The sequence below is a fragment of the Suncus etruscus genome, chromosome X (assembly GCF_024139225.1).
Source record: "Suncus etruscus isolate mSunEtr1 chromosome X, mSunEtr1.pri.cur, whole genome shotgun sequence".
Taxonomy (NCBI): domain Eukaryota; kingdom Metazoa; phylum Chordata; class Mammalia; order Eulipotyphla; family Soricidae; genus Suncus; species Suncus etruscus.
In genome coordinates this window covers 119,172,279-119,185,771 of record NC_064868.1, presented here as the reverse complement: position 1 = coordinate 119,185,771, position 13,493 = coordinate 119,172,279, and the positions used below count along the sequence as shown (strand labels likewise).

General features: G+C 41.0%; 1 pseudogene; it reads right to left on the bottom strand.

The window, feature by feature from the left end:
- Positions 1-1,540: 1,540 nt before the first annotated feature.
- On the bottom strand, positions 1,541-3,320 carry LOC125999539 (NEDD8-activating enzyme E1 catalytic subunit-like; annotated as a pseudogene).
- Positions 3,321-13,493: the final 10,173 nt, after the last annotated feature.

Sequence of the window (13,493 nt, the reverse complement as noted above, 5' to 3'; positions counted from 1 at the left end):
TTCAGGAAGTATTCCTGGCTCAACACTTAGGGATCACTCCTGGTAGGACTCAAGGAACCATATGGGGTGTCAGGGATCGAACCAGGGCCAGCTGCATGTAAGGCAAACACCGTAACTGTTACATTGCCACTCCTAAAAGTGCTGCTTAGGGATTACTTCTAGCAGTGTTTGGACCAAACACATTGCTGGAAACTGAGCTGTTGTCAGCCACTTTTTACCCCTAGATAATATATATATATGGATATATATTTTTAATAAATGTGCTACATTGATAGGTAAAATGAAATTTGACCCTTTTAATCATAAATACAGAATTAGGACTGAAATATCCATTTTGGGGGGACACTTCATGATGATGGAAGCCACCAGGGATACATCTGGTGAGTTGGATGTACTACACAGTGCCAGAGGTCAAAACTGAGGTCTTGTGTGTGCCTTAGCCTGCCATGAGTGATTTTTGAGCATAGAACCAGGAGTAACCCTTTAGTGCCACCTGATGTGGCCCCAACATAAATATTTTGGTTTTTAGAATCTGGAAACAACCCTGGTGCCCGACAACAGATGAGTGGCTAAAGTAACTGTGGTATATCTACACAATGGAATACTATGCAGCTGTTAGGAAAAATGAAGTCATAAAATGTGCTTATACATAGATGGACACGGAAGCTTATGCTGTGTGAAATGAGCTAGAGAAAAGAGGAATGGCAGAATAATCTTGTAGGATATAAGAAAAACGAGATAGTATGGTAATAAATCCCAGAGACAATAAAGACAAAGGCCAGAAGGTCCAGCCCAGGGTTGAAAGCTCAACACAAAGATCGTTGAATGCAGCTAGAGTAGAGATGGGTCTCATCTCCGGCGATCTCCGTTGTCCCCAGGTGTGGTCCAAAAAGCAAAAAAATTCCCATTTCCATGCATTGGTATTGAGCTATATTGCCATTTGCAGATTATTAAGAAGATAACCTTTGCAATAATTAATATTCATTGAAAACTTAATGTTATTTTCTTTAAAAGAACATCTTTTGTATCTGAGTGCTGAAATGGAAACTGAGAAATACGATCTTGGACCATAATAACTAAATTCACACGAGAATGCCACAAAAGAAGCAATACATTTGCTTGTAATTGAAGCCAAGCAGGATGTAGTCTATGTTTAATATGTTCTAGAAGATCATGTTTTAATGTTTATACTATTGAAAACTTAACTTTATTTTCTTTAAAAGAACATCTTTTGGATCTGAAAACTGAGAAATATGTTCTTGGACCATAATAACTAAATTCACACGAGACTGCCACAAAAGAAGCAATGCATTTGCTTGTAATTGTGCTCTCCGGCCCTCACTTCCAGTATTAATGAAAACGCTTGTAAGATCTAATTCCCAGATTCAGACTTTAAGGGAAAATTATAAAATTTAAAAAGAATGGATAATTCTATTTAAAAAGTCAAATTCCGGCAATGCTAATGACACCAATTAAGCTTCTAAGCATCCAAGAAGTATATATTTCTGTACATTTACTATTATATTCAGATTTATTTTCCTTAAGTAAAATGAAGTTTGAAAAGTACAGTCTGTGGTGTAGTGACATCACAACTGCCAGTTTTCGCTCCTCAACAAGTCCCAATTCTTTCAGTGTCTTGGAGAGATTTGGCCTTGTTAGTTCTTCAATTAAAGTTAATGACTGCAAGTAAAGGGTTCTATTTTTCTCCCCTGATGTGGTTGTGATGGCTGCAGATTCCATCTGCAAAGATGCAATCCAAAACCTCCTATAGTTTAGCTGATGGAGAAAACTGAATATTTTGAAGAAGCTGGCTACAAGCCGAACAGTTGTCCTTTCTGCTTCAAATGTGTACGTTTACATTCCATCCACATTGTTAAGTACCAAGTAGTTTGTGTGTGTGTGTGTGTGTGTGTGTGTGTGTGTGTGTGTGTGTGTGTGTGTGTGTACTTGTGGCTATTTATAAACCTCTGGCACACACAGCCACAATGACTGCCTTTGTGGAAGCTAAGAGATGATTTTATTTACACCTTGAGTGAATCTATATGTAATACGCCTAATATTATATTGAGATGCTCTTTCTTGGGATTTTTCAAAAATCCACTATATAGGTGGCTGGAGCAATAGCACAGTGGGTAGGGCATTTACTTTGCACACAGCTGACCCAGGTTTGATCCCGACATCCCTTATGTTCCTCCGAGTCTGGCAGGAAGTGATTTCTGAGCTTAGAGCCAGAAGTAATTCCTCAGTAATGCCATGTGTGGCCTCAGAACAAACAAAAAAAATCCACTGGATAGGATCAGGATCGTCTCCATCTGATAGGACCCCTTCTCCAAAAGGCTGCTCCTTAGGCCACTGTAATATCCTTCCATATTCAATACAGTGTTCTAGTAGTCTAGGCATATATGCAATGGTGCACATGGAAAAATCAACCTGTGGTGAATACAGTTCCAGTGTGCACTCAATACAGGCAGTCATTCTAGGCAGAATCACTCGGGCATTTCCTTTGAAACCTTTTTTTTTGGGGGGGTTGGTTTTGGGGTCATACCTGGCAGTGCTCAGGGGTTCCTCCTGGCTCTACGCTCAGAAATCGCTCCTGGCAGGCTCAGGGGACCATATGGGATGCCGAGATTTGAACCACAGTCCTTCTGCATGCCTTACCTCCATGCTATCTCTCTGGCACTCCATTTGAAATCTTATGTCCCCCTCCCCATCTATCAAAGGGACAATGGAGCTGGCATCTAAAAATGCCATCTTCATAATTTAGAAGCAATGTCAGCATGCCATTTACTCACCTTCTGGCTATGATTGAGTCCAAGCCACAATGATCATATGAAATTGTCGATAGAAAATATCATTCAAATCCCTAATCTTGTTGAAATGTGGGACTACATTGCAATTAGAAAGTCTGCCATTTAAAACTTCTGCAGCAACTTACAAGTTACACGTTTATAAATGTATTTATAATATTAATTTATGATAACAATTGCTTCAGGTCTCCCAACATCTTTAGGCCTAAAGAAAAACTGCCTATTTAGATTGGAAACACCTATAGTGTCCCTGCCTACAACATCTAAATCCAGATAATGCCAGAATTTTTTCAGGAGCTCACATCTTAAGCCACCTGCTCCAATGACTAGAACTTGACATCTATGTAACAAAAACTGGAGAGACACAGTGCTGAGTTTGAAATCAAGATGTGTGAAGGCTCCAGATCTCTCGAAGGACTTCTTTACATGGTCCCAGTGACCTTCCCAGTCTCCAGTGTCCCCACACCCACCATCAACAGCCATTTTCTCAGCTAGCTGCTCCTCTAGTCTCTTTCTTCTCCCTAAAAGATAGAGAATAATGAAGAGTCAGCATCACACTACACACTGTATGCCTCAAGAAGATAGGGGCAGAAGGATAGGGCGGGGGTTCTGGGGTCTCCGGGTGGCACCGGTGACCACCCACCTCTGTGCTCTCACAACTCAAGCCCCCTAAAGCATAAATTATTAAAGATGAATGGTATCTGAGAGTGTAATACAAAGTTTCTGCACAAGTATTAGGAGTCCTATATTTACATGAAGTCTCCTTCCAGCTTCAGTGGCCCATGTACCTGCCAGCCATTCTTTAGAGGTAGTTCATCTAGAATTGGAGATAACATTTTCCTGTTCATTTATTTACTCATCAGATATATTACATCCATCCTGCCATCTATGAGAGACTCATAATTGGAGTCCTCAGGAAATCACAAGCATCTGAAATACTTTAAACCTCTGGATCTTACTGGATGGGCTGGGATTCCAGACAATATAACTGGCAGGAAAAATGAACGAAGTGTAAGTGGCACTAGTTTCCCCTATATGTCAGCACCACATCCAGGTGCATGAACTCTCCTACCTTAGACTTCCAATGTTTCATTTGTTTGGGTCTTAAAGAGTTTTTTGGGGGGTTTGTGTTTGTTTTGGGGGTCACACCCAGCGGCACGCAGGGTTTACTCCTGGCTCTCTGTTCAGAAATCGCTCATGGCAAACATAGGGGACCATATGGGATGCCAGGAATCGAACCAGGGTCATGTAAGGCATCTGCCCTACTGCTGTGCTATCTTTCCAGTCCTATTAAAGAGTTTTTACCCAGGGAAGTTATAGCAGGAGAAGGTGGCATCAATTCATTTTCATTATTACTTAGCATATATTAATAGTTGAGTATTATAAAAAAATCATGGCACTGGAAACGGAGGACAGCTTTAAGGAAGAAAGAGAAGTGATCTGGGAGATATGAAGGCCTTAAATAAACTCCTTGAGGGGCTGGAGAGGTAGCATGAAGGTAAGTTGTTTGCCTTGCATGCAGAAGGTCGGTGGTTCGAATCCCAGCATCCCATTTGGTCCCCAGAGCCTGCCAGGAGCGATTTCTGAGCATAGAGCCAGGAGGAACCCCTGAGCGCTGCCGGGTGTGACCACAAAAAAACATGAACTTCATTTTTGGGGTTACCTCCAAATACTGCTCAGCAAACATATGGCCCCATCCCAGCAGTTCCTGATTAGCTATGCTGACAGTTAAATGCATGGAACCCAGAATATGGTGCTGCTCAGGCCTGCTTTGCCTGGGGTCATCTAGGCACCCTTGTACTCAAGGGCCTCGAGGGTTCCACTCAACTGGTTCTTGGAGACCATGTAGTGCCTGGAACTGAACCAGGGTTGGGTGCATACAAGGCAAGCATCTCAACCACTATATTGGCCACACAAAACTCACTTTTTGGCCCATAGGTTCTCTGTGCCACTGTTAGAAGTTATAGAAAGCGTCCTTCTGGATTATGGAATATTAGACCATAATGATAATCAGTAATTCACAATCAAACCTTAACAATAACCAAACCTACTGGAGGCCAACACAAGTGGTCCCAAGCCAGAGTATTCCTAAATATTACATTGCAGTACAATAGCTTTAGGGGCTCACTCTATTAGATCCATGGCAACCAGGAACCCAAGAAGTTCAAATCCATCTTCTCTCAACCAAGTGCCAAACAGAGGTTTGTGTCAAACAAAAATAAGTGGGAATGCCTTTTTCATTTATGTGGACGTTTTAATTTCTGACCTCTGGCATTAGAGTAGCATAATCCAAGAATGTCTGATGATCAGTGACCAAATCCCAGGGCAGTAAATTGAGAATCATTTTTCCAATTTTCCCCCAAGATATATTTGCAGTTGTAGCAATAAATATTGTCTCTTTTAGATGACACTAAGCATTTAAAACATTGCAATACGGGGGCCGGACAGATAGCATAGTGGTAGGGCATGCTGAAGTATGGTGGTTCGAATCCCGGCATCCCATATGGTCCCCCGAGCCTACCAGGGGCGATTTCTGAGCTTAGAGCTAGGAGTAACCCCTGAGCGCTGCCAGGTGTGACCCCAAAACCAAATAAAATAAAATAAAACATTGTAATACATGCTATTTATAGCTGAATAAGATGACCAAAATTATAACTTAAAATTTCTAGAACAGGGATTCTTCAGCCTTATCCACTGAATAAAGCTGATAGAAAAAAAAAATAAATAAAATAAAATTTCTAGAACAGAGACCAGGGATATTACTAATCAGTAGAACACTTTCTTTGTGTGGGGGGGCCTGGGTTTGACTTCTGGTAGCTCCAAAATCAACTGCTAGATCGTAAGTCCTTAGATTTTTAACTACCCATGGTTGAGAGAGAGTAGAGGAATAATGCAGCAGGTGGCATTACTTCTTCTGGAAGTAGTTCCCAGCAGAAAGGGAACCAAAACAAGAATGAATTCTACTGTGCTGCCAAAAGTACCAAATTCTGTGTATATTTTGGTACGCCATGAAACTTATTTATCAGGGTGTTAAGTAAAACTTGCAAACCAGAAAATGTAAAATCACCTCATGTACCGTATCTCCAACCCCAGGTGAAGAAGTCTGAATCAGACTTCTTATTTTATTGCATGAAATAATCCAAACCAGGCTAAGAGTGAAACGTGTAGTCTGGCAGTCTTCTGCTTCATATGAAGAGCCAGCTGCCTGCCAGAACTGCTGTTTTTATTGAGTAGAGACCACCATTGGATGTGGCAGGAAGGACAGATAGCTCAGTCCCACCCAGATTTACAAGTAAGATAATCTCGGTTTTGGGGTAAATCCAAGTTGTAAGCAAACATACAAAGGAACCAGGGATGATCTTTGTTTTAGATAAAATAAGGTGTAATCTAACATGAGTTCCGGAGAGCTAATACAGGGGTTAAGATGCTTGCCTTGCACATATATCTGGTTCCAACCCTGGCACTGAATATGGTCTCAAAATTCCACCAGGAGTGACCTCTGAGCAAAAAAGCAATGAGCACTACTAGGTGTGGCCCAACCTCCCCGCAAATGTTTCATGGGAGTGAAATATAACAATTAAAATAATGAACAGGAGAGACACTGCTGCTGAATAAATCCAGGTATGTCCAGTGTCAGGGCCAAATCTCTGGAACCTTCTTAGCTAAGGATGGAAGTGGGCCGAGTCCCTGGCCTTTCACACCTGAATTCTGCCAACATATAAACAGCCAGGTTGAGATGCCGTGCTGCTGAATTATCCCAGTTCCACAGCTCCCAGAGCATGCAACATCTCCAAATTTCTCAGTACTGACATTCCAGAAGGAGTACAGAAGATTAGAAGAGAAAGTTGTGTACTAGCCTTTTAAGATTAATGAGTGAAAACAATAAACAGGAGGCTCAATTGGCACCTAACAACTCAATAAAAACTTAGACAATAACTTCATTGACACCATTATGAGATATGTGTGTAAAAAGCAATATAAAAATTGGGGCCAGAGAGATAGCATGGAGGTAAGGCGTTTGCCTCTCATGCAGAAGGTCATCGGTTCGAATCCCGGCGTCCCATATGGTCCCCCGTGCTTGCCAGGAGCGACTTCTGAGCATGGAGCCAGGAGTAACCCCTGAGCACTGCCGGGTGAGACCCAAAAAAACCAAAAAAAAAAAAAAAAGCAATATAAAAATTATTTTGGGGGCCGGAGAGATAGCATGGAGGTAAGGTGTTTGCCTTGCATGCAGAAGGATGGTGGTTCGAATCCCGGCATCCCATATGGTCCCCCGAGCATGCCAGGAGCGATTTTTAAGTGTAGAGCCAGGAGTAACCCCTGAGTGCTGCCGGGTGAGACCCCCTCAAAAAAAAAAAAACTCACCACCAACAACAACAAAAGAAATATTCAAAGGAAATATATATTTCCCCCTTAAGTCTTTTGAAATAGTCTGGGGGGGGAAATCTGGAGCCCAGCTTCAGCCTGTGATTTGGTCTTGTGAAGTCTAAAAAAATGGCTCCCAAACGTCACATATCAGGAAATGTCCTCAAGCTAGGGGTTACTCCTGGCTCTGTGCTCAGAAATTACTTCTGGCATGCTCATTGGACCATATGGGATGCGAGGGTCCAACCTGAATTAGCTGCGTGCCAGGCATTTGCCTTACCCCCCTTTGCTATTGCTCTTGCCTGAAAGGCACATTTTTATGTTCAGTTGTTATAGTTTGGGTCTCATGATTTCTGTGATTTGGATATTTATCTCTATCATTCCTTAACAGCACTGATACTGTTAGGGTCTGAGTCCATGTTGACACCCTAGACAGTACTAAGAGTCAAAGACCACCTCCAATAATGCAAGATGCAAAAGGGAATTTATTTGGCTAGCTGAAGTCCAAGTCTCATCCAACCAAGGGAATCTTAACAAGGACCCAGAGTTAAATCTTCAAGCACTTTATATAGAAATCATAAGCATTAACAGAACAATGATTTCATTGTGTAGATGTCTTAATTCATTACTGATTTTTCTGGCTCAACTTTGGTTGTCTAGGAATACTCTGATTCAAACACTGGGTGTCAAGGAAGCCTTTGGTTGTCAAGGGAGCCTTATCCGATAGAACATTCCAAGCTCACTGAACCCCTAGTTCCTTATTCCTGGATAACACCAACTTTGGTTTTATTTCTAAGTTAACTATCTCAAAAAGAAATACTTCACTACAGTAAGTGATTGAACCCAGGGGCCTTGTTTCTTACAATATACCTGGATCCCTTACCCTTGTCCTTTTTTGCTTCTCACCTATCTCTTCTCATCTTTTCTCCCTCTTCACCTCTTTCATCTACTCCTTATACTCTGGGGTCAAGTGTAATCTAGTTATCCTACTTTTAAACCCCCTTGATTGCATGTTTTGTCCAATTATTCTAAATACCACATATAAGTGATATTTTCTGGTTCAACCCCTGTGGAAAACATTATGGGTTCTCAGTAAAATAAAACACATTCAAATTCTATCCTCATTTAAGGGATTTTTGGTTTAGGGTGCCATGATTTTTCATAATACTCAACTATTAATATATGCCAAGTTAATATTAAATTTTTTTAATATCCCAGGACAGAAAAACCATCCACTCAAAAGGACATATTTACACTATTATTCATTATAGTACTCAGTACAATAGCTAATCAACCTAAGATAAACATGGGATCACTTATATATGCCTCCATGGAGGCACAAATTTACTTTATATTGCTTGTTACAACACAAAGGCAAATGAAATTATTAAAATTTAGATCAACAGAGACCAGAGAGGTAGCACAGTTGTAGGACATTTGCATTGCATGCAGCTGACCCAGGACAGTGGTTTGAATTCCATCATCCCATATGATCCTCTAGCGTGCCAGGAGCTATTTTTCAGTGCAGATCCAGGAGTAATCCCTGAGCACCGCCAGGTGTGACCCCCCCATTAAATCAACACAGGTCAATTTGAGTTGATTTTTATATCTGTCCATGGTGTTACATAAGTCAGTGTCTATAGACTGTGATTGGTGCTATTTGAGCTTTCTCTGTTATAGTTTAGGCTCACTGAGCTAGGTAGATTACTATGTAATTTTCCCATAAAATTTCCTGTGATGATACTGGGCTGACAGTACTATAAAACATTGAGCTGGCACACAACTGCACACAGCTAAGTAGCTCGGGATTTTACATCTGAAACACGGTTGGTATCTTGGAAGTTTGATAAGGTCAAATCCAAGAACCGGGCTGTTTCTATTGGAGGTTGGAAGGTGTGGTGTTGGGCTGCTATGGTACATGCAGAAAAGGAAATATGTCCCTTCCTTCTGAGAGTGCTGCAGATGTATCATCCTGAACTGGACTAATTGGGAAGTATCAGTAGCCATTATTTCTTGTGAAGCTTGGTGGAGAAGCCAGACCATTTTTCAGTGGCTGAACGGGGGGTTGCTGGGCTTTCCGTTATTGGGGTTAGGATGGGGCTTAATCAAATCTCCTTTCAAAACGAAAGATTCAAGAGATTTTACTGTACTTTACTTAGCACCGTGCCCATCTGAAGTTTTGATACTTGGCAGAAAATACTTCTGCAGTCACTGAGAAGGGTTCAGGTTTGTCTACAGAGAAAAGGACACTCTAGTCCCTCATCAAACACAGCCAGTGCCACCTCCAACGTCTTCTTCCCCCAAGCTACGTCACTATACCATTGGTCTTGATATCCCTGCTGTTTCTTGTCTCATCTAAGGTTTCTCTGCAGAGAAAGGGAACCCCACTCCCTCCCAATAACCTTCTTCCCAAACTATGTGAATGCATTTCAATTTATCTCAGTTATTTCCAGGCAGATTCAACCTAACACTTCTTTCTCTTAGAAGATGTATAACAAAAAAAAACCCAACTCCCCCCCCAAAAAAGAAAATGTATAACTCAATACTCAGTTGAACAGATCAATGAATTAGTTGGCAATATTTTTATTAAACTTAGGTAACCTCATGTGATTAGGAGAATAACCTCTAAAGCAGATATACTTCTAGCCACCTTTTATACAACCAATTCATAGATCACTTTCTTTTTTTTTAATATAATTTTTATTTTGATCATAGCGGCTTACATATTGTTGACAATAATATTTTAGGTACATATTTACATAAAATCAGGGGGGAATTTCCATCACCAATTTGTCCTCCCTACACCTCCGTTTTTGTCCTACCTCCCATATGCTCTTCCCTCACCCCCAGGGCTGCCAGAATATGTGGTCCCCTCTGTATCTAGCCTACTACTTAATAGTCTTGCACCTGTTTGGTCCTGGTGCCTCCCTTATTTCCCCCTCTAACTGAGGGGCAGGACTAGCTAGTTCAAGTTATGTGGTTTTGTTTGAAGAAGAGAAAAGTAATAAACTGGGGTAAAAGTCTAATACGCAGAAAATAAGCGGAATTCTTCTAGAGGCTCTCATCATCGGTTTGAGAGACGAAGGAGAAAAAGGTGAGACACTCCACCAGTACAAAAAGAAGTGTCAAATATCCAGTGAGGACTCCAACAATAATGCTAAGCACCACCACCACCACCACCACAAAAAAAAAAAAAAACACGGTCTTGAGATAAGAAACATGGCAGAGCACATAAAGAAAGAAAAGAAAAGAAAAGAAAAGAAAAAAATAAGTGTAAATGTGGCAACAGCTTCAATAACCACACCAAAACAAAGAAATCGACCAAAAATAGATAGGTAAATAAAAATAATAATAATAAATGAAGATAAAAAATAATATATAAAAAGATAAACAATGTTTTGTGTTTGTTTTTTTCCCTCCTGCCCTGGCACAGTAAATATTGGGGTCATTCTAAAAGGAATTCACTTGGCCTAAGAGATATGGGGTTTCTCCGCCCTTGGAGTATATTGTCATGGGATCAACTATAGACTCTGTTCAGGATCCTTTACTCTCCCGTTGGTGCTTTTGTGTTGTTTGGAAGACTTCTGTTCCGTCCTAGGTGATACAATCAGACTTCTGTATCTATCGATCTCAGTATCTGCACAGTTCCAGGGGTGGGACTTATGATGAAGTCAGTCTTTGTGGTTCTAGAAGTTCTGTTCCCTCAATGTCATTTTAATCCATCTTCTGTGGTTGGTGGTCTTGGTCTTTGCACTAAACCTAGGATGGCACCTAGGATAGCGTCTTTCTTTGTGTTTCCAGAAGCCCCATTCCGTTACAATTGTCTCTGCCAGACCTTTGGAACTGGGGACCATGGTTGTTGTGCAGGTTGTAGTTCAAACCTTAGACTAGGCCTTTTTTATTGGTCCCAAGATATATACAGTCTGGTCATGGTTCTAGCAGCCAGTCTCACGATCTTGGCTTTTGGACCTACCAATGGATGACAAGTCTTCTGATTTTGTCTTATCGTTAGCTGGTAAGGTAGGGTAACCTGCTCTTAGGTCAAGTCGTTTTCATTTTCCTTGATGTCAGGATATCGTATTAGAGCTGGCACTTGGTGTTCTAGCAGTATTAAGGCTGTCCCGGATGGGATTTGTTTCCTGCAGCTGTTGTGAAGAACTGTGCTGTTTCATAGATCACTTTCTTAAACTATCTGAAACCCCATCATTACAACCCACTAAATGCAAAGAATAATGGGGAAACTAAGGAAGACAACTGCAGTTGGAGATATGGAGAGAACTCTTGGCAAATTTCCATGCCCACCAACACCTGAGCCTAATAGATGAGGACCTAAAATCAAAACTTAATGTTTTAGCAACAGAAACCAAGAGTCACTAGCCTGAAAAATTAAGCAATCTAGATGAACAAGTCAACCAAAGAAAAACTCTTTCAGAAAATGAGATAATCCATACAAATGGAACTGAAGGGACTAAAAAAACATGTTAGCAAGTCATAGCAGTATAATTACATAGATACAGAATCACATAGGTGAACTTGGAGACAAATTACAAGCCAGCATTGATATCAGGGGCCAGAGCGATAGCACGGCGGTAGGGCATTTGCCTTGCACAACGCTGACCCAGAATGAACCTGAATTTGATCCCCAGTGTCCTGTATGGTCCCCCAAGCTAGGAGTGGTTTCTGAGTTCATAGCCAGGAGTAACCCTGAGCATCACCGGGTATGGCCCAAAAACAAACAAATATCAAACAAACAAACAAACATCATTGATAACAAAGTCAAAAAAGAAAGGAGAGAAACCACAATGGAAGAAACTGTAAGCTACTTAATGAACAAAAACAAATAATCTCCAAATTATAGGAATAGCAGAAGGGCAGAAAAAAAGGGAAAAGAGAAGAACAAGTACTAAAGGAAATAATAGCAGAGAACTTTCCCACTCTATGGAAAGAGGCTACTATACAAATTCAAGAAGCAAAATGAGTGCCAAAAAATAGACCGAAACAGAATAACACCAAAATATATAGTAATCCAAATGGCAAAAAAGAGAGATGGATAGCATCGAGGTAAGGCGTTTGCCTTGCATGCAGAAGGATGGTGGTTCAAATCCCGGCATCCCATATGGTCCCCCGAGTCTGCCAGGAGCGATTTCTGAGCATAGAGTCAGGAGTAACCCCTGAGCGATGCCGGTTGTGACCCAAAAAACAAAAAGAAAAAGAGAGAGAGAGAGAGAGAGAGAGAGAGATGGACACTTTAAAGCAGTAAGGGAGAATAATCACCTAAAGTATAAAGGGAAGAGGGGCCAGATAGAGATAGCATGAAGGTAAGGCGTTTGCCTTGCATGCAGAAGGTCGTGGTGAATCCCGGCATCCCATATGGTCCCCTGAGCCTTCCAGGAGCAATTTCTGAGCATAGAGCCAGGAGTAACCCCTGAGCGATGCCGGTTGTGACCCAAAAACCAAAAACAAAAAGTATAAAGGAAAGAACATAAGAATCAAACTAGATCTCCCATGTGAAACACTCCAGGCAAGAAAAGAGTAGAATATCGTAAACTACTGAACGAAAGAAATTTCAATCTAGAGTTCACTACCCAGAAAACTCTCATTTATATCAGAGGGAGGAATTAAAACATTCTCAGACAAAATATAACTTGCAACATTTATGCAAACCAAATATTGAATTGTAACAACAACACCCCTACACAATATACAATGGCACAAATACCCTTTTTGTCAATAGTTTACTTAAAAGTCAATGGACTAAACTCTCTTATCAAAAGGCATAGAGTAATGGGTTGGATTAGGAAACAAAACCCAGCCATCTGCTGCCTGCAGGAAATACACTTAAAATTTCAGGATAGAGGGGTCGGAGAGATAGCACAGTGGTAGGGCATTGACCTTGCAAGCAGCAGACCCAAGACCAACGGTGGTTAAAATCCCAGCATCCCATATGGTCTCCCCATGTCTGCCAGGAGCGATTTCTGAGCAGCCAGGAGTAACCACTGAGCGCCACCAGGTGTGGCCCAAAAACAATCCCCCCAATTTTTTTTTTCAGGATATACACAGGCTCAGAGTAGAAAGATGGAAAACAATTGTACAAACTAATGGGGGGGAAAGCTGGGATAGCCATACTTAAATCGCATTAAATTGCATTCAACCTCAAGAAAGTACTTAGAGACAAGGATGGACACTATTTATTGATCAAGAGAATAACAGACCAAGAACATATATACATATATACACCAAATTTAGATTTAGCAAAATATGTAAGGCTTTTGTTCACAAACCTAGATAAACATTCAGACAGAAATGTGATAGTAGTAGAAG